Genomic DNA, 20,622 nt, shown 5'->3' on the forward strand with positions numbered 1-20,622 from the left:
CTGTTGTATTTATATTGTATTTTATGCCTCTGGCGTTGACTTCTAAGGCACTATCTATTCGATCTGGTGGAGCAACACCCTAGAGAGAAGCCTAGGTTGCCCGGAACGTAGAATTGGCTATCACTTTCAAACTGGTTGCAATTATTCCTGTTATATGATGGAAACACTGTTGTATTTTTTTTGCATTTTATGGTTCGGGCGTATACTTCTAAGGCCCTAACTATTCAATCTGTGGGAGCAACGCCCTAGGGTGAAGCCTAGGTTGCTCGGAAAGTAGAAGTGACCATAAGTTTCATACTGGTTGCAATTATCCGTTTTATACGATGGAAAAGCTGTTGTATTTATATTGTATTTTATGCTTCTGGCGTTGACTTCTAAGGCACTAACTATTCGATCTGGTGGAGCAACGCCCTAGAGTGAAGCCTAGGTTGCCCGGAACGCAGATTTGGCCATCACTTTCCAAATTGGTTGCAATTATTCCTGTTATATGATGGAAACACTGTTGTATTTTTTTTTGCATTTTATGGTTCGGGCGTTGACTTCTAAGGCCGTAGCTATTAGATGTGGTGGAGCAACGCCCTAGAGAGACGCCTAGGGTGCTCGGAACGTAGAAATGACCATTACTTTCACACTGGTTGCAATTATTCGTTATATACGATGGAAAAGCTGTTATATTTATATCGTATTTTATGCTTCTGGCGTTGACTTCTTAGGCCGTAACTATTCGGTCTGGTGGAGCAACGCCCTGGAATGAAACCTAGGTTGCCCGGAACGTAGAATTGGCCATCACTTTCAAACAGGTTGCAATTATTCCTGTTACATGATGGAAACACTGTTGTATTTTTTTTGCATTTTATTGTTCGGGCGTCGACTTCTAAGGCCCTAACTATTCTATCCGTTGGAGCAACGCCCTAGGGTGAAGCCTAGATTGCTCGGAAAGTAGAACCGACCATAAGTTTCATACTGGTTGCAATTATTCGTTTTATACGATGGAAAAACTGTTGTATTTATATTGTATTTTATGCTTCTGGCGTTGACTACTAGGGCACTAACTATTCGATCTGGTGGAGCAACGCCCTGGAGTGAAACCTAGGTTGCCCGGAACGTAGAATTGGCCATCAGTTTCAAACTGGTTACAATTATTCCTGATATATGATGGAAACACTGTTGTATTTTTTTTGCATTTTATGGTTCGGGCGTTGACTCCTAAGGCCCTAACTATTCAATCTGTTGGAGCAACGCCCTAGGGTGAAGCCTAGGTTGCTCGGAAAGTAGAAATGACCATCAGTTTCATACTGGTTGCAATTATTCGTTTTATACGATGGAAAAACTGTTGTATTTATATTGTATTTTATGCTTCTGGCGTTGACTTCTAAGGCCCTAGCTGTTCGATCTAGTGGAGCAACGCCCTAGAGTGAAGCCTAGGTTGCCCGGAAGGGAGAAATGAGCATCACGTTCAAACTGGTTGCAATTAATCCTTTTATACGATGGAAAAGCTGTTGTATTTATATCGTATTTTATGCTTCTGGCGTTTACTTCTAAGGACCTAACTATTCGATCTGGTGGAGCAACGCCCTAGAGTGAAGCCTAGGTTACTCGGAATGTGGAAATGACCATAACTTTCACACTGGTTGCAATTATTCGTTTTATACGATGGAAACGCTGTTGTATTTATATTGTATTTTATGCCTCTGGCGTTGACTTCTAAGGCACTATCTATTCGATCTGGTGGAGCAACACCCTAGAGAGAAGCCTAGGTTGCCCGGAACGTAGAATTGGCTATCACTTTCAAACTGGTTGCAATTATTCCTGTTATATGATGGAAACACTGTTGTATTTTTTTTGCAATTTATGGTGCGGGCGTTCACTTCTAAGGTCCTAACCATTCAATCTGTTGGAGCAACGCCCTAGTGTGAAGCCTAGCTTGCCCGGAACGTAGAAATGACAATTACTTTCACACTGTTTGCAATTATACCTTTTATACGATGGAAAAGCTGTTGTATTTATACCGTATTTTATGCTTCTGGCGTTTACTTCTAAGGACCTAACTATTCGATCTTGTGGAGCAACGCCCTAGAGTGAATCCTAGGTTGCACGGAATGTAGAAATGACCATAACTTTCACACTGGTTGCAATTATTCGTTTTATACGATGGAAACGCTGTTGTATTTATATCGTATTTTATGCTTCTGGCGTTTACTTCTAAGGACTTAACTATTCGATCTGGTGGAGCAACGCCCTAGAGTGAAGCCTAGGTTGCTCGGAATGTAGAAATGACCATAAGTTTCACACTGGTTGCAATTATTCGTTTTATACGATGGAAAAGCTGTTGTATTTATATCGTATTTTATGCTTCTGGCGTTGACTTCTTAGGCCGTAACTATTCGGTCTGGTGGAGCAACGCCCTGGAATGAAACCTAGGTTGCCGGGAACGTAGAATTGGCCATCACTTTCAAACAGGTTGCAATTATTCCTGTTATATGATGGAAACACTGTTGTATTTTTTTTGCATTTTATGGTTCGGGCGTTGACTTCTAAGGCCCTAACTATTCAATCTGTTGGAGCAACGCCCTAGGGTGAAGCCTAGGTTGCTCGGAAAGTAGAAGTGACCATAAGTTTCATACTGGTTGCAATTATCCGTTTTATACGATGGAAAAGCTGTTGTATTTATATTGTATTTTATGCTTCTGGCGTTGACTTCTAAGGCACTAACTATTCGATCTGGTGGAGCAACGCCCTGGAGTGAAGCCTAGGTTGCCCGGAACGCAGATTTGGCCATCACTTTCCAAATTGGTTGCAATTATACCTGTTATATGATGGAAACACTGTTGTATTTTTTTTTGCATTTTATGGTTCGGGCGTTGACTTCTAAGGCCCTAACTATTCAATCCGTTGGAGAAACGCCCTAGGGTGAAGCCCAGGTTGCTCGGAAAGTAGAAATGACCGTAAGTTTCATACTGGTTGTAATCATTCGTTTTATACGATGGAAAAGCTGTTGCATTTATATTGTATTTTATGCCTCTGGCGTTGTCTTCTAAGGCCGTAGCTATTAGATGTGCTGGAGGAACGCCCTAGAGAGACGACTACGGTGCTCGGAACGTAGAAATGACCATTACTTTCACACTGGTTGCAATTATTCGTTTTATACGATGGAAAAGCTGTTGTATTTATATCGTATTTTATGCTTCTGGCGTTGACTTCTTCGGTCGTAACTATTCGGTCTGGTGGAGCAACGCCCTGGTGTGAAACCTAGGTTGCCCGGAACGTAGAATTGGCCATCACTTTCAACCTGGTTGCAATTATTGCTGTTATATGATGGAAACACTGTTGTATTTTTTTTGCATTTTATGGTTCGGGCGTTGACTTCTAAGGCCCTAACTATGCAATCCGTTGGAGCAACGCACTAGGGTGAAGCCTAGGTTGCTCGGAAAGTAGAAACGACCATAAGTTTCGTACTGGTTTCAATTATTCGTTTTATACGATGGAAACACTGTTGTATTTTTATTGCATTTTATGCTTCGGGCGTTGACTTCTAAGGCCCCAACTATTCAATCTGTTGGAGCAACGCCCTAGGGTGAAGCCTAGGTTGCTCGAAAAGTAGAAATGACCATTACTTTCACACTGTTTGCAATTATTCCTTTTATACGATGGAAAAACTGTTGTATTTATATCGTATTTTATGCTTCTGGCGTTTACTTCTAAGGACCTAACTATTCGATCTTGTGGAGCAACGGTCTAGAGTGAATCCTAGGTTGCTCGGAATGTAGAAATGACCATAACTTTCACACTGGTTGCAATTATTCGTTTTATACGATGCAAACGCTGTTGTATTTATATCGTATTTTATGCTTCTGGCGTTGACTTCTAAGGCACTAACTATTCGATCTGGTGGAGCAACGCCCTAGAGTGAAGCCTAGGTTGCTCGGAATGTAGAAATGACCATAACTTTCACACTGGTTGCAATTATTCGTTTTATACGATGGAAAAGCTGTTGTATTTATATCGTATTTTATGCTTCTGGCGTTGACTTCTTAGGCCGTAACTATTCGGTCTGGTGGAGCAACGCCCTGGAATGAAACCTAGGTTGCCCGGAACGTAGAATTGGCCATCACTTTCAAACAGGTTGCAATTATTCCTGTTATATGATGGAAACACTGTTGTATTTTTTTTGCATTTTATGGTTCGGGCGTTGACTTCTAAGGCCCTAACTATGCAATCCGTTGGAGCAACGCACTAGGGTGAAGCCTAGGTTGCTCGGAAAGTAGAAACGACCATAAGTTTCGTACTGGTTTCAATTATTCGTTTTATACGATGGAAACACTGTTGTATTTTTATTGCATTTTATGCTTCGGGCGTTGACTTCTAAGGCCCCAACTATTCAATCTGTTGGAGCAACGCCCTAGGGTGAAGCCTAGGTTGCGCGAAAAGTAGAAATGACCATTACTTTCACACTGTTTGCAATTATTCCTTTTATACGATGGAAAAACTGTTGTATTTATATCGTATTTTATGCTTCTGGCGTTTACTTCTAAGGACCTAACTATTCGATCTTGTGGAGCAACGGTCTAGAGTGAATCCTAGGTTGCTCGGAATGTAGAAATGACCATAACTTTCACACTGGTTGCAATTATTCGTTTTATACGATGCAAACGCTGTTGTATTTATATCGTATTTTATGCTTCTGGCGTTGACTTCTAAGGCACTAACTATTCGATCTGGTGGAGCAACGCCCTAGAGTGAAGTCTAGGTTGCCCGGAACGTAGAATTGTCCATCACTTTCAAACTGGTCGCAATTATTCCTGTTATATGATAGAAACACTGTTGTATTTTTTTTGCATTTTATGGTTCGGGCGTAGACCTCTAAGGCCCTAACTATTCAATCTGTGGGAGCAACGCCCTAGGGTGAAGCCTAGGTTGCTCGGAAAGTAGAAGTGACCATAAGTTTCATACTGGTTGCAATTATCCGTTTTATACGATGGAAAAGCTGTTGTATTTATATTGTATTTTATGCTTCTGGCGTTGACTTCTACGGCACTAACTATTCGATCTGGTGGAGCGACGCCCTAGAGTGAAGCCTAGGTTACCCGGAACGCAGAATTGGCCATCACTTTCCAAATTGGTTGCAATTATTCCTGTTATATGATGGAAACACTGTTGTATTTTTTTTTTGCATTTTATGGTTCGGGCGTTGACTTCTAAGGCCGTAGCTATTAGATGTGGTGGAGCAACGCCCTAGAGAGACGCCTAGGGTGCTCGGAACGTAGAAATGACCATTACTTTCACACTGTTTGCAATTATTCCATTTATACGATGGAAAAGCTGTTTTATTTATATCGTATTTTATGCTTCTGGCGTTGACTTCTTAGGCCGTAACTATTCGGTCTGGTGGAGCAACGTCCTGGAGCGAAACCTAGGTTGCCCGGAACGTAGAATTGGCCATCACTTTCAAACTGGTTGCAATTATTCCTGTTATATGATGGAAACACTGTTGTATTTTTTTTGCATTTTATGGTTCTGGCGTAGACTTCTAAGGCCCTAACTATTCAATCTGTGGGAGCAACGCCCTAGGGTGAAGCCTAGGTTGCTCGTAAAGTAGAAATGACCATAAGTTTCATACTGGTTGCAATTATTCGTTTTATACGATGGAAAAGCTGTTGTATTTATATTGTATTTTATGGTTCTGGCGTTGACTTCTAAGGCACTAACTATTCGATCTGGTGGAGCTACGCCCTAGAGTGAAGCCTAGGTTCCCCGGAACGTAGAATTGGCCATCACTTTCCAAATTGGTTGCAATTATTCCTGTTATATTATGGAAACACTGTTGTATTTTTATTGCATTTTATGCTTCGGGTGTTGACTTCTAAGGCCCTAACTATTCCATCTGTTGGAGCAACGCCCTAGGGTGAAGCCTAGGTAGCTCGGAAAGTAGAAATGACCATAAGTTTCATACTGGTTGCAATTATTCGTTTTATACGATGGAAAAACTGTTGTATTTATATTGTATTTTATGCTTCTGGCGTTCACTTCTTAGGCCCTAACTATTCGATCTGGTGGCACAACGGCCTAGGGTGAAGCCTAGCTTGCCCGGAACGTAGAAATGACCATTACTTTCACACTGTTTGCAATTATACCTTTTATACGATGGAAAAGCTGTTGCATTTATACCGTATTTTATGCTTCTGGCGTTTACTTCTAAGGACCTAACTATTCGATCTTGTGGAGCAACGCCCTAGAGTGAATCCTAGGTTGCACGGAATGTAGAAATGACCATAACTTTCACACTGGTTGCAATTATTCGTTTTATACGATGGAAACGCTGTTGTATTTATATTGTATTTTATGCTTCTGGCGTTGACTTCTAAGGCCCTAGCTATTCGATCTAGTGGAGCAACGCCCTAGAGTGAAGCCTGGGTTGCCCGGAAAGGAGAAATGACCATCACTTTCAAACTGGTTGCAATTAATCCTGTTATACATTGGAAAAACTGTTGTATTTTTATTGCATTTTATGCTTCTGGCGTTCACTTCTTAGGCCCTAACTATTCGATCTGGTGGAACAACGGCCTAGGGTGAAGCCTAGCTTGCCCGGAACGTAGAAATGACCATTACCTTCACACTGTTTGCAATTATTCCTTTTATACGATGGAAAAGCTGTTGTATTTATATCGTATTTTATGCTTCTGGCGTTTACATCTAAGGACCTAACTATTCGATCTGGTGGAGCAACGCCCTAGAGTGGATCCTAGGTTGCTCGGAATGTAGAAATGACCATAACTTTCACACTGGTTGCAATTATTCGTTTTATACGATGCAAACGCTGTTGTATTTATATCGTATTTTATGCTTCTGGCGTTTACTTCTAAGGACCTAGCTATTCGATCTGGTGGAGCAACGCCCTAGAGTGGATCCTAGGCTGCTCGGAATGTAGAAATGACCATAACTTTCACACTGGTTGCAATTATTCGTTTTATACGATGCAAACGCTGTTGTATTTATATCGTATTTTATGCTTCTGGCGTTGACTTCTAAGGCACTAACTATTCGATCTGGTGGAGCAACGCCCTAGAGTGAAGTCTAGGTTGCCCGGAACGTAGAATTGTCCATCACTTTCAAACTGGTCGCAATTATTCCTGTTATATGATAAAAACACTGTTGGATTTTTTTTTGTTTCTTATGGTTCGGGCGTAGACTTCTAAGGCCCTAACTATTCAATCTGTGGGAGCAACGCCCTAGGGTGAAGCCTAGGTTGCTCGGAAAGTAAAAGTGACCATAAGTTTCCTACTGGTTGCAATTATCCGTTTTATACGATGGAAAAGCTGTTGTATTTATATCGTATTTTATGCCTCTGGCGTTTACTTCTAAGGACCTAGCTATTCGATCTGGTGGAGCAACGCCCTAGAGTGGATCCTAGGCTGCTCGGAATGTAGAAATGACCATAAGTTTTATACTGGTTGGAATTATTCGTTTTATACGATGGAATAGCTGTTGTATTTATATTGTATTTTATGCCTCTGGCGTTGTCTTCTAAGGCCGTAGCTATTAGATGTGGTGGAGCAACGCCCTAGAGAGACGACTACGGTGCTCAGAACGTAGAAATGACCATTACTTTCACACTGGTTGCAATTATTCGTTTTATACGATGGAAAAGCTATTGTATTTATATCGTATTTTATGCTTCTGGCGTTGACTTCTTCGGCCGTAACTATTCGGTCTGGTGGAGCAACGCCCTGGTGTGAAACCTAGGTTGCCCGGAACGTAGAATTGGCAATCACTTTCAAACTGGTTGCAATTATTGCTGTTATATGATGGAAACACTGTTGTATTTTTTTTGCATTTTATGGTTCGGGCGTTGACTTCTAAGGCCCTAACTGTTCAATCCGTTGGAGCAACGCCCTAGGGTGAAGCCTAGGTTGCTCGGAAAGTAGAAATGAGCATAAGTTTCATGCTGGTTGCAATTATTCGTTTTATACGATGGAAAAACTGTTGTATTTATATTGTATTTTATGCTTCTGGCGTTGACTTCAAAGGCCCTAGCTATTCGATCTAGTGGAGCAACGCCCTAGAGTGAAGCCTGGGTTGCCCGGAAAGGAGAAATGACCATCACCTTCAAACTGGTTGCAATTAATCCTGTTATACATTGGAAAAACTGTTGTATTTTTATTGCATTTTATGCTTCTGGCGTTCACTTCTTAGGCCCTAACTATTCGATCTGGTGGAACAACGGCCTAGGGTGAAGCCTAGCTTGCCCGGAACGTAGAAATGACCATTACCTTCACACTGTTTGCAATTATTCCTTTTATACGATGGAAAAGCTGTTGTATTTATATCGTATTTTATGCTTCTGGCGTTTACTTCTAAGGACCTAACTATTCGATCTGGTGGAGCAACGCCCTAGAGTGGATCCTAGGTTGCTCGGAATGTAGAAATGACCATAACTTTCACACTGGTTGCAATTATTCGTTTTATACGATGCAAACGCTGTTGTATTTATATCGTATTTTATGCTTCTGGCGTTTACTTCTAAGGGCCTAGCTATTCGATCTGGTGGAGCAACGCCCTAGAGTGGATCCTAGGCTGCTCGGAATGTAGAAATGACCATAACTTTCACACTGGTTGCAATTACTCGTTTTATACGATGCAAACGCTGTTGTATTTATATCGTATTTTATGCTTCTGGCGTTGACTTCTAAGGCACTAACTATTCGATCTGGTGGAGGAACGCCCTAGAGTGAAGTCTAGGTTGCCCGGAACGTAGAATTGTCCATCACTTTCAAACAGGTCGCAATTATTCCTGTTATATGATGGAAACACTGTTTTATGTTTATTGCATTTTATGCTTCGGGCGTTGACTTCTAAGGCACTAACTATTCGATCTGGTGGAGCAGCGCCCTAGGGTGAAGCCTAGCTTCCTCGGAAAGCAGAAATGACCATAAGTTTCATACTGGTTGCAATTATTCGTTTTATACGATGGAAAAGCTGTTGTATTTATATTGTATTTTATGCCTCTGGCGTTGTCTTCTAAGGCCGTAACTATTAGATGTGGTGGAGCAACGCCCTAGAGAGACGACTACGGTGCTCGGAACGTAGAAATGAACATTACTTTCACACTGGTTGCAATTATTCGTTTTATACGATGGAAAAGCTGTTGTATTTATATCGTATTTTATGCTTCTGGCGTTGACTTCTTCGGCCGTAACTATTCAGTCTGGTGGAGCAACGCCCTGGTGTGAAACCTAGGTTGCCCGGAACGTAGAATTGGCCATCACTTTCAAACTGGTTGCAATTATTGCTGTTATATGATGGAAACACTGTTGTATTTTTTTTGCAGTTTATGGTTCGGGCGTTGACTTCTAAGGCCCTAACTATTCAATCCGTTGGAGCAACGCACTAGGGTGAAGCCTAGGTTGCTCGGAAAGTAGAAATGACCATAAGTTTCATACTGGTTGCAATTATTCGTTTTATACGATGGAAAAACTGTTGTATTTATATTGTATTTTATGCTTCTGGCGTTGACTTCTAAGGCACTAACTATTCGATCTGGTGGAGCAACGCCCTAGAGTGAAGCCTAGGTTGCCCGGAACGTAGAATTGGTCGTCACTTTCAAACTGGTTGCAATTATTCCTGTTATATGATGGAAACACTGTTGTATGTTTATTGCATTTTATGCTTCGGGCGTTGACTTCTAAGGCCCTAACTATTCAATCCGTTGGAGCAACGCCCTAGGGTGAAGCCTAGGTTGCTCGGAAAGTAGAAATGACCATAAGTTTCATACTGGTTGCAATTATTCGTTTTATACGATGGAAGAACTGCTGTATTTATATTGTATTTTATGCTTCTGGCGTTGACTTCTAAGGCACCAACTATTCGATCTGGTGGAGCAACGCCCTAGAGTGAAGCCTAGGTTGCCCGGAAGGTAGAATTGGCCATCACTTTCAAACTGGTTGCAATTATTCGTTTTATACGATGGAAAAACTGTTGTATTTATATTGTATTTTATGCTTCTGGCGTTGACTTCTAAGGCACTAACTATTCGATCTTTTGGAGCAACGCCCTAGAGTGAAGCCTAGGTTGCCCGGAACGTAGAATTGGTCATCACTTTCAAACTGGTTGCAATTATTCCTGTTATATGATGGAAACACTGTAGTATTTTTATTGCATTTTATGCTTCGGGCGTTGACTTCTAAGGCCCTAACTATTCAATCTGTTGGAGCAGCGCCCTAGGGTGAAGCCTAGCTTGCGCGGAAAGTAGAAATGACCATCAGTTTCATACTGGTTGCAATTATTCGTTTTATACGATGGAAAAGCTGTTGTACTTATATCGTATTTTATGCTTCTGGCGTTGACTTCTTAGGCCGTAACTATTCGGTCTGGTGGAGCAACGCCATGGAGTGAAACCTAGGTTGCCCGGAACGTAGAATTGGCCATCACTTTCAAACTGGTTGCAGTTATTCCTGATATATGATGGAAACACTGTTGTATTTCTTTTGCATGTTATGGTTCGGGCGTTGACTTCTAAGGCCCTAACTATCCAATCTGTTGGAGCAAGGCCCTAGGGTGAAGCATAGGTTGCTCGAAAAGTAGAAATGACCATCAGTTTCACGCTGGTTGCAATTATTCGTTTTATACGATGGAAAAACTGTTGTATTTATATTGTATTTTATGCTTCTGGTGTTGACTTCTAAGGCCCTAGCTATTCGATCTAGTGGAGGAACGCCCTAGAGTGAAGCCTAGGTTGCCCGGAAAGGAGAACTGACCATCACTTTCAAACTGGTTGCAATTAATCCTGTTATACATTGGAAAAACTGTTGTATTTTTATTGCATTTTATGCTTCTGGCGTTCACTTCTTAGGCCCTAACTATTCGATCTGGTGGAGCAACGCCCTAGAGTGAAGCCTAGGTTCCCCGGAACGTAGAATTGGTCGTCACTTTCAAACTGGTTGCAATTATTCCTGTTATATGATGGAAACACTGTTGTATGTTTATTGCATTTTATGCTTCGGGCGTTGACTTCTAAGGCACTAACTATTCGATCTGGTGGAGCAGCGCCCTAGGGTGAAGCCTAGCTTCCTCGGAAAGCAGAAATGACCATAAGTTTCATACTGGTTGCAATTATTCGTTTTATACGATGGAAGAACTGTTGTATTTATATTGTATTTTATGCTTCTGGCGTTGACTTCTAAGGCACTAACTATTCGAACTGGTGGAGCAACGCCCTAGAGTGAAGCCTAGGTTGCCCGGAAGGTAGAATTGGCCATCACTTTCAAACTGGTTGCAATTATTCGTTTTATACGATGGAAAAACTGTTGTATTTATATTGTATTTTATGCTTCTGGCGTTGACTTCTAAGGCACTAACTATTCGATCTGGTGGAGCAACGCCCTAGAGTGAAGCCTAGGTTGCCCGGAACGTAGAATTGGTCGTCACTTTCAAACTGGTTGCAATTATTCCTGTTATATGATGGAAACACTGTTGTATGTTTATTGCATTTTATGCTTCGGGCGTTGACTTCTAAGGCCCTAACTGTTCAATCCGTTGGAGCAACGCCCTAGGGTGAAGCCTAGATTGCTCGGAAAGTAGAACCGACCATAAGTTTCATACTGGTTGCAATTATTCGTTTTATACGATGGAAAAACTGTTGTATTTATATTGTATTTTATGCTTCTGGCGTTGACTACTAGGGCACTAACTATTCGATCTGGTGGAGCAACGCCCTGGAGTGAAACCTAGGTTGCCCGGAACGTAGAATTGGCCATCAGTTTCAAACTGGTTACAATTATTCCTGATATATGATGGAAACACTGTTGTATTTTTTTTGCATTTTATGGTTCGGGCGTTGACTCCTAAGGCCCTAACTATTCAATCTGTTGGAGCAACGCCCTAGGGTGAAGCCTAGGTTGCTCGGAAAGTAGAAATGACCATCAGTTTCATACTGGTTGCAATTATTCGTTTTATACGATGGAAAAACTGTTGTATTTATATTGTATTTTATGCTTCTGGCGTTGACTTCTAAGGCCCTAGCTGTTCGATCTAGTGGAGCAACGCCCTAGAGTGAAGCCTAGGTTGCCCGGAAGGGAGAAATGAGCATCACGTTCAAACTGGTTGCAATTAATCCTTTTATACGATGGAAAAGCTGTTGTATTTATATCGTATTTTATGCTTCTGGCGTTTACTTCTAAGGACCTAACTATTCGATCTGGTGGAGCAACGCCCTAGAGTGAAGCCTAGGTTACTCGGAATGTGGAAATGACCATAACTTTCACACTGGTTGCAATTATTCGTTTTATACGATGGAAACGCTGTTGTATTTATATTGTATTTTATGCCTCTGGCGTTGACTTCTAAGGCACTATCTATTCGATCTGGTGGAGCAACACCCTAGAGAGAAGCCTAGGTTGCCCGGAACGTAGAATTGGCTATCACTTTCAAACTGGTTGCAATTATTCCTGTTATATGATGGAAACACTGTTGTATTTTTTTTGCAATTTATGGTGCGGGCGTTCACTTCTAAGGTCCTAACCATTCAATCTGTTGGAGCAACGCCCTAGTGTGAAGCCTAGCTTGCCCGGAACGTAGAAATGACAATTACTTTCACACTGTTTGCAATTATACCTTTTATACGATGGAAAAGCTGTTGTATTTATACCGTATTTTATGCTTCTGGCGTTTACTTCTAAGGACCTAACTATTCGATCTTGTGGAGCAACGCCCTAGAGTGAATCCTAGGTTGCACGGAATGTAGAAATGACCATAACTTTCACACTGGTTGCAATTATTCGTTTTATACGATGGAAACGCTGTTGTATTTATATCGTATTTTATGCTTCTGGCGTTTACTTCTAAGGACTTAACTATTCGATCTGGTGGAGCAACGCCCTAGAGTGAAGCCTAGGTTGCTCGGAATGTAGAAATGACCATAACTTTCACACTGGTTGCAATTATTCGTTTTATACGATGGAAAAGCTGTTGTATTTATATCGTATTTTATGCTTCTGGCGTTGACTTCTTAGGCCGTAACTATTCGGTCTGGTGGAGCAACGCCCTGGAATGAAACCTAGGTTGCCGGGAACGTAGAATTGGCCATCACTTTCAAACAGGTTGCAATTATTCCTGTTATATGATGGAAACACTGTTGTATTTTTTTTGCATTTTATGGTTCGGGCGTTGACTTCTAAGGCCCTAACTATTCAATCTGTTGGAGCAACGCCCTAGGGTGAAGCCTAGGTTGCTCGGAAAGTAGAAGTGACCATAAGTTTCATACTGGTTGCAATTATCCGTTTTATACGATGGAAAAGCTGTTGTATTTATATTGTATTTTATGCTTCTGGCGTTGACTTCTAAGGCACTAACTATTCGATCTGGTGGAGCAACGCCCTGGAGTGAAGCCTAGGTTGCCCGGAACGCAGATTTGGCCATCACTTTCCAAATTGGTTGCAATTATACCTGTTATATGATGGAAACACTGTTGTATTTTTTTTTGCATTTTATGGTTCGGGCGTTGACTTCTAAGGCCCTAACTATTCAATCCGTTGGAGAAACGCCCTAGGGTGAAGCCCAGGTTGCTCGGAAAGTAGAAATGACCGTAAGTTTCATACTGGTTGTAATCATTCGTTTTATACGATGGAAAAGCTGTTGCATTTATATTGTATTTTATGCCTCTGGCGTTGTCTTCTAAGGCCGTAGCTATTAGATGTGCTGGAGGAACGCCCTAGAGAGACGACTACGGTGCTCGGAACGTAGAAATGACCATTACTTTCACACTGGTTGCAATTATTCGTTTTATACGATGGAAAAGCTGTTGTATTTATATCGTATTTTATGCTTCTGGCGTTGACTTCTTCGGTCGTAACTATTCGGTCTGGTGGAGCAACGCCCTGGTGTGAAACCTAGGTTGCCCGGAACGTAGAATTGGCCATCACTTTCAACCTGGTTGCAATTATTGCTGTTATATGATGGAAACACTGTTGTATTTTTTTTGCATTTTATGGTTCGGGCGTTGACTTCTAAGGCCCTAACTATGCAATCCGTTGGAGCAACGCACTAGGGTGAAGCCTAGGTTGCTCGGAAAGTAGAAACGACCATAAGTTTCGTACTGGTTTCAATTATTCGTTTTATACGATGGAAACACTGTTGTATTTTTATTGCATTTTATGCTTCGGGCGTTGACTTCTAAGGCCCCAACTATTCAATCTGTTGGAGCAACGCCCTAGGGTGAAGCCTAGGTTGCTCGAAAAGTAGAAATGACCATTACTTTCACACTGTTTGCAATTATTCCTTTTATACGATGGAAAAACTGTTGTATTTATATCGTATTTTATGCTTCTGGCGTTTACTTCTAAGGACCTAACTATTCGATCTTGTGGAGCAACGGTCTAGAGTGAATCCTAGGTTGCTCGGAATGTAGAAATGACCATAACTTTCACACTGGTTGCAATTATTCGTTTTATACGATGCAAACGCTGTTGTATTTATATCGTATTTTATGCTTCTGGCGTTGACTTCTAAGGCACTAACTATTCGATCTGGTGGAGCAACGCCCTAGAGTGAAGCCTAGGTTGCTCGGAATGTAGAAATGACCATAACTTTCACACTGGTTGCAATTATTCGTTTTATACGATGGAAAAGCTGTTGTATTTATATCGTATTTTATGCTTCTGGCGTTGACTTCTTAGGCCGTAACTATTCGGTCTGGTGGAGCAACGCCCTGGAATGAAACCTAGGTTGCCCGGAACGTAGAATTGGCCATCACTTTCAAACAGGTTGCAATTATTCCTGTTATATGATGGAAACACTGTTGTATTTTTTTTGCATTTTATGGTTCGGGCGTTGACTTCTAAGGCCCTAACTATGCAATCCGTTGGAGCAACGCACTAGGGTGAAGCCTAGGTTGCTCGGAAAGTAGAAACGACCATAAGTTTCGTACTGGTTTCAATTATTCGTTTTATACGATGGAAACACTGTTGTATTTTTATTGCATTTTATGCTTCGGGCGTTGACTTCTAAGGCCCCAACTATTCAATCTGTTGGAGCAACGCCCTAGGGTGAAGCCTAGGTTGCGCGAAAAGTAGAAATGACCATTACTTTCACACTGTTTGCAATTATTCCTTTTATACGATGGAAAAACTGTTGTATTTATATCGTATTTTATGCTTCTGGCGTTTACTTCTAAGGACCTAACTATTCGATCTTGTGGAGCAACGGTCTAGAGTGAATCCTAGGTTGCTCGGAATGTAGAAATGACCATAACTTTCACACTGGTTGCAATTATTCGTTTTATACGATGCAAACGCTGTTGTATTTATATCGTATTTTATGCTTCTGGCGTTGACTTCTAAGGCACTAACTATTCGATCTGGTGGAGCAACGCCCTAGAGTGAAGTCTAGGTTGCCCGGAACGTAGAATTGTCCATCACTTTCAAACTGGTCGCAATTATTCCTGTTATATGATAGAAACACTGTTGTATTTTTTTTGCATTTTATGGTTCGGGCGTAGACCTCTAAGGCCCTAACTATTCAATCTGTGGGAGCAACGCCCTAGGGTGAAGCCTAGGTTGCTCGGAAAGTAGAAGTGACCATAAGTTTCATACTGGTTGCAATTATCCGTTTTATACGATGGAAAAGCTGTTGTATTTATATTGTATTTTATGCTTCTGGCGTTGACTTCTACGGCACTAACTATTCGATCTGGTGGAGCGACGCCCTAGAGTGAAGCCTAGGTTACCCGGAACGCAGAATTGGCCATCACTTTCCAAATTGGTTGCAATTATTCCTGTTATATGATGGAAACACTGTTGTATTTTTTTTTTGCATTTTATGGTTCGGGCGTTGACTTCTAAGGCCGTAGCTATTAGATGTGGTGGAGCAACGCCCTAGAGAGACGCCTAGGGTGCTCGGAACGTAGAAATGACCATTACTTTCACACTGTTTGCAATTATTCCATTTATACGATGGAAAAGCTGTTTTATTTATATCGTATTTTATGCTTCTGGCGTTGACTTCTTAGGCCGTAACTATTCGGTCTGGTGGAGCAACGTCCTGGAGCGAAACCTAGGTTGCCCGGAACGTAGAATTGGCCATCACTTTCAAACTGGTTGCAATTATTCCTGTTATATGATGGAAACACTGTTGTATTTTTTTTGCATTTTATGGTTCTGGCGTAGACTTCTAAGGCCCTAACTATTCAATCTGTGGGAGCAACGCCCTAGGGTGAAGCCTAGGTTGCTCGTAAAGTAGAAATGACCATAAGTTTCATACTGGTTGCAATTATTCGTTTTATACGATGGAAAAGCTGTTGTATTTATATTGTATTTTATGGTTCTGGCGTTGACTTCTAAGGCACTAACTATTCGATCTGGTGGAGCTACGCCCTAGAGTGAAGCCTAGGTTCCCCGGAACGTAGAATTGGCCATCACTTTCCAAATTGGTTGCAATTATTCCTGTTATATTATGGAAACACTGTTGTATTTTTATTGCATTTTATGCTTCGGGTGTTGACTTCTAAGGCCCTAACTATTCCATCTGTTGGAGCAACGCCCTAGGGTGAAGCCTAGGTAGCTCGGAAAGTAGAAATGACCATAAGTTTCATACTGGTTGCAATTATTCGTTTTATACGATGGAAAAACTGTTGTATTTATATTGTATTTTATGCTTCTGGCGTTCACTTCTTAGGCCCTAACTATTCGATCTGGTGGCACAACGGCCTAGGGTGAAGCCTAGCTTGCCCGGAACGTAGAAATGACCATTACTTTCACACTGTTTGCAATTATACCTTTTATACGATGGAAAAGCTGTTGCATTTATACCGTATTTTATGCTTCTGGCGTTTACTTCTAAGGACCTAACTATTCGATCTTGTGGAGCAACGCCCTAGAGTGAATCCTAGGTTGCACGGAATGTAGAAATGACCATAACTTTCACACTGGTTGCAATTATTCGTTTTATACGATGGAAACGCTGTTGTATTTATATTGTATTTTATGCTTCTGGCGTTGACTTCTAAGGCCCTAGCTATTCGATCTAGTGGAGCAACGCCCTAGAGTGAAGCCTGGGTTGCCCGGAAAGGAGAAATGACCATCACTTTCAAACTGGTTGCAATTAATCCTGTTATACATTGGAAAAACTGTTGTATTTTTATTGCATTTTATGCTTCTGGCGTTCACTTCTTAGGCCCTAACTATTCGATCTGGTGGAACAACGGCCTAGGGTGAAGCCTAGCTTGCCCGGAACGTAGAAATGACCATTACCTTCACACTGTTTGCAATTATTCCTTTTATACGATGGAAAAGCTGTTGTATTTATATCGTATTTTATGCTTCTGGCGTTTACATCTAAGGACCTAACTATTCGATCTGGTGGAGCAACGCCCTAGAGTGGATCCTAGGTTGCTCGGAATGTAGAAATGACCATAACTTTCACACTGGTTGCAATTATTCGTTTTATACGATGCAAACGCTGTTGTATTTATATCGTATTTTATGCTTCTGGCGTTTACTTCTAAGGACCTAGCTATTCGATCTGGTGGAGCAACGCCCTAGAGTGGATCCTAGGCTGCTCGGAATGTAGAAATGACCATAACTTTCACACTGGTTGCAATTATTCGTTTTATACGATGCAAACGCTGTTGTATTTATATCGTATTTTATGCTTCTGGCGTTGACTTCTAAGGCACTAACTATTCGATCTGGTGGAGCAACGCCCTAGAGTGAAGTCTAGGTTGCCCGGAACGTAGAATTGTCCATCACTTTCAAACTGGTCGCAATTATTCCTGTTATATGATAAAAACACTGTTGGATTTTTTTTTGTTTCTTATGGTTCGGGCGTAGACTTCTAAGGCCCTAACTATTCAATCTGTGGGAGCAACGCCCTAGGGTGAAGCCTAGGTTGCTCGGAAAGTAAAAGTGACCATAAGTTTCCTACTGGTTGCAATTATCCGTTTTATACGATGGAAAAGCTGTTGTATTTATATCGTATTTTATGCCTCTGGCGTTTACTTCTAAGGACCTAGCTATTCGATCTGGTGGAGCAACGCCCTAGAGTGGATCCTAGGCTGCTCGGAATGTAGAAATGACCATAAGTTTTATACTGGTTGGAATTATTCGTTTTATACGATGGAATAGCTGTTGTATTTATATTGTATTTTATGCCTCTGGCGTTGTCTTCTAAGGCCGTAGCTATTAGATGTGGTGGAGCAACGCCCTAGAGAGACGACTACGGTGCTCAGAACGTAGAAATGACCATTACTTTCACACTGGTTGCAATTATTCGTTTTATACGATGGAAAAGCTATTGTATTTATATCGTATTTTATGCTTCTGGCGTTGACTTCTTCGGCCGTAACTATTCGGTCTGGTGGAGCAACGCCCTGGTGTGAAACCTAGGTTGCCCGGAACGTAGAATTGGCAATCACTTTCAAACTGGTTGCAATTATTGCTGTTATATGATGGAAACACTGTTGTATTTTTTTTGCATTTTATGGTTCGGGCGTTGACTTCTAAGGCCCTAACTGTTCAATCCGTTGGAGCAACGCCCTAGGGTGAAGCCTAGGTTGCTCGGAAAGTAGAAATGAGCATAAGTTTCATGCTGGTTGCAATTATTCGTTTTATACGATGGAAAAACTGTTGTATTTATATTGTATTTTATGCTTCTGGCGTTGACTTCAAAGGCCCTAGCTATTCGATCTAGTGGAGCAACGCCCTAGAGTGAAGCCTGGGTTGCCCGGAAAGGAGAAATGACCATCACCTTCAAACTGGTTGCAATTAATCCTGTTATACATTGGAAAAACTGTTGTATTTTTATTGCATTTTATGCTTCTGGCGTTCACTTCTTAGGCCCTAACTATTCGATCTGGTGGAACAACGGCCTAGGGTGAAGCCTAGCTTGCCCGGAACGTAGAAATGACCATTACCTTCACACTGTTTGCAATTATTCCTTTTATACGATGGAAAAGCTGTTGTATTTATATCGTATTTTATGCTTCTGGCGTTTACTTCTAAGGACCTAACTATTCGATCTGGTGGAGCAACGCCCTAGAGTGGATCCTAGGTTGCTCGGAATGTAGAAATGACCATAACTTTCACACTGGTTGCAATTATTCGTTTTATACGATGCAAACGCTGTTGTATTTATATCGTATTTTATGCTTCTGGCGTTTACTTCTAAGGGCCTAGCTATTCGATCTGGTGGAGCAACGCCCTAGAGTGGATCCTAGGCTGCTCGGAATGTAGAAATGACCATAACTTTCACACTGGTTGCAATTACTCGTTTTATACGATGCAAACGCTGTTGTATTTATATCGTATTTTATGCTTCTGGCGTTGACTTCTAAGGCACTAACTATTCGATCTGGTGGAGGAACGCCCTAGAGTGAAGTCTAGGTTGCCCGGAACGTAGAATTGTCCATCACTTTCAAACAGGTCGCAATTATTCCTGTTATATGATGGAAACACTGTTTTATGTTTATTGCATTTTATGCTTCGGGCGTTGACTTCTAAGGCACTAACTATTCGATCTGGTGGAGCAGCGCCCTAGGGTGAAGCCTAGCTTCCTCGGAAAGCAGAAATGACCATAAGTTTCATACTGGTTGCAATTATTCGTTTTATACGATGGAAAAGCTGTTGTATTTATATTGTATTTTATGCCTCTGGCGTTGTCTTCTAAGGCCGTAACTATTAGATGTGGTGGAGCAACGCCCTAGAGAGACGACTACGGTGCTCGGAACGTAGAAATGAACATTACTTTCACACTGGTTGCAATTATTCGTTTTATACGATGGAAAAGCTGTTGTATTTATATCGTATTTTATGCATCTGGCGTTGACTTCTTCGGCCGTAACTATTCAGTCTGGTGGAGCAACGCCCTGGTGTGAAACCTAGGTTGCCCGGAACGTAGAATTGGCCATCACTTTCAAACTGGTTGCAATTATTGCTGTTATATGATGGAAACACTGTTGTATTTTTTTTGCAGTTTATGGTTCGGGCGTTGACTTCTAAGGCCCTAACTATTCAATCCGTTGGAGCAACGCACTAGGGTGAAGCCTAGGTTGCTCGGAAAGTAGAAATGACCATAAGTTTCATACTGGTTGCAATTATTCGTTTTATACGATGGAAAAACTGTTGTATTTATATTGTATTTTATGCTTCTGGCGTTGACTTCTAAGGCACTAACTATTCGATCTGGTGGAGCAACGCCCTAGAGTGAAGCCTAGGTTGCCCGGAACGTAGAATTGGTCGTCACTTTCAAACTGGTTGCAATTATTCCTGTTATATGATGGAAACACTGTTGTATGTTTATTGCATTTTATGCTTCGGGCGTTGACTTCTAAGGCCCTAACTATTCAATCCGTTGGAGCAACGCCCTAGGGTGAAGCCTAGGTTGCTCGGAAAGTAGAAATGACCATAAGTTTCATACTGGTTGCAATTATTCGTTTTATACGATGGAAGAACTGCTGTATTTATATTGTATTTTATGCTTCTGGCGTTGACTTCTAAGGCACCAACTATTCGATCTGGTGGAGCAACGCCCTAGAGTGAAGCCTAGGTTGCCCGGAAGGTAGAATTGGCCATCACTTTCAAACTGGTTGCAATTATTCGTTTTATACGATGGAAAAACTGTTGTATTTATATTGTATTT

Source organism: Calliopsis andreniformis, unplaced genomic scaffold, assembly GCF_051401765.1.
Source record: "Calliopsis andreniformis isolate RMS-2024a unplaced genomic scaffold, iyCalAndr_principal scaffold0007, whole genome shotgun sequence".
Classification (NCBI taxonomy): domain Eukaryota; kingdom Metazoa; phylum Arthropoda; class Insecta; order Hymenoptera; family Andrenidae; genus Calliopsis; species Calliopsis andreniformis.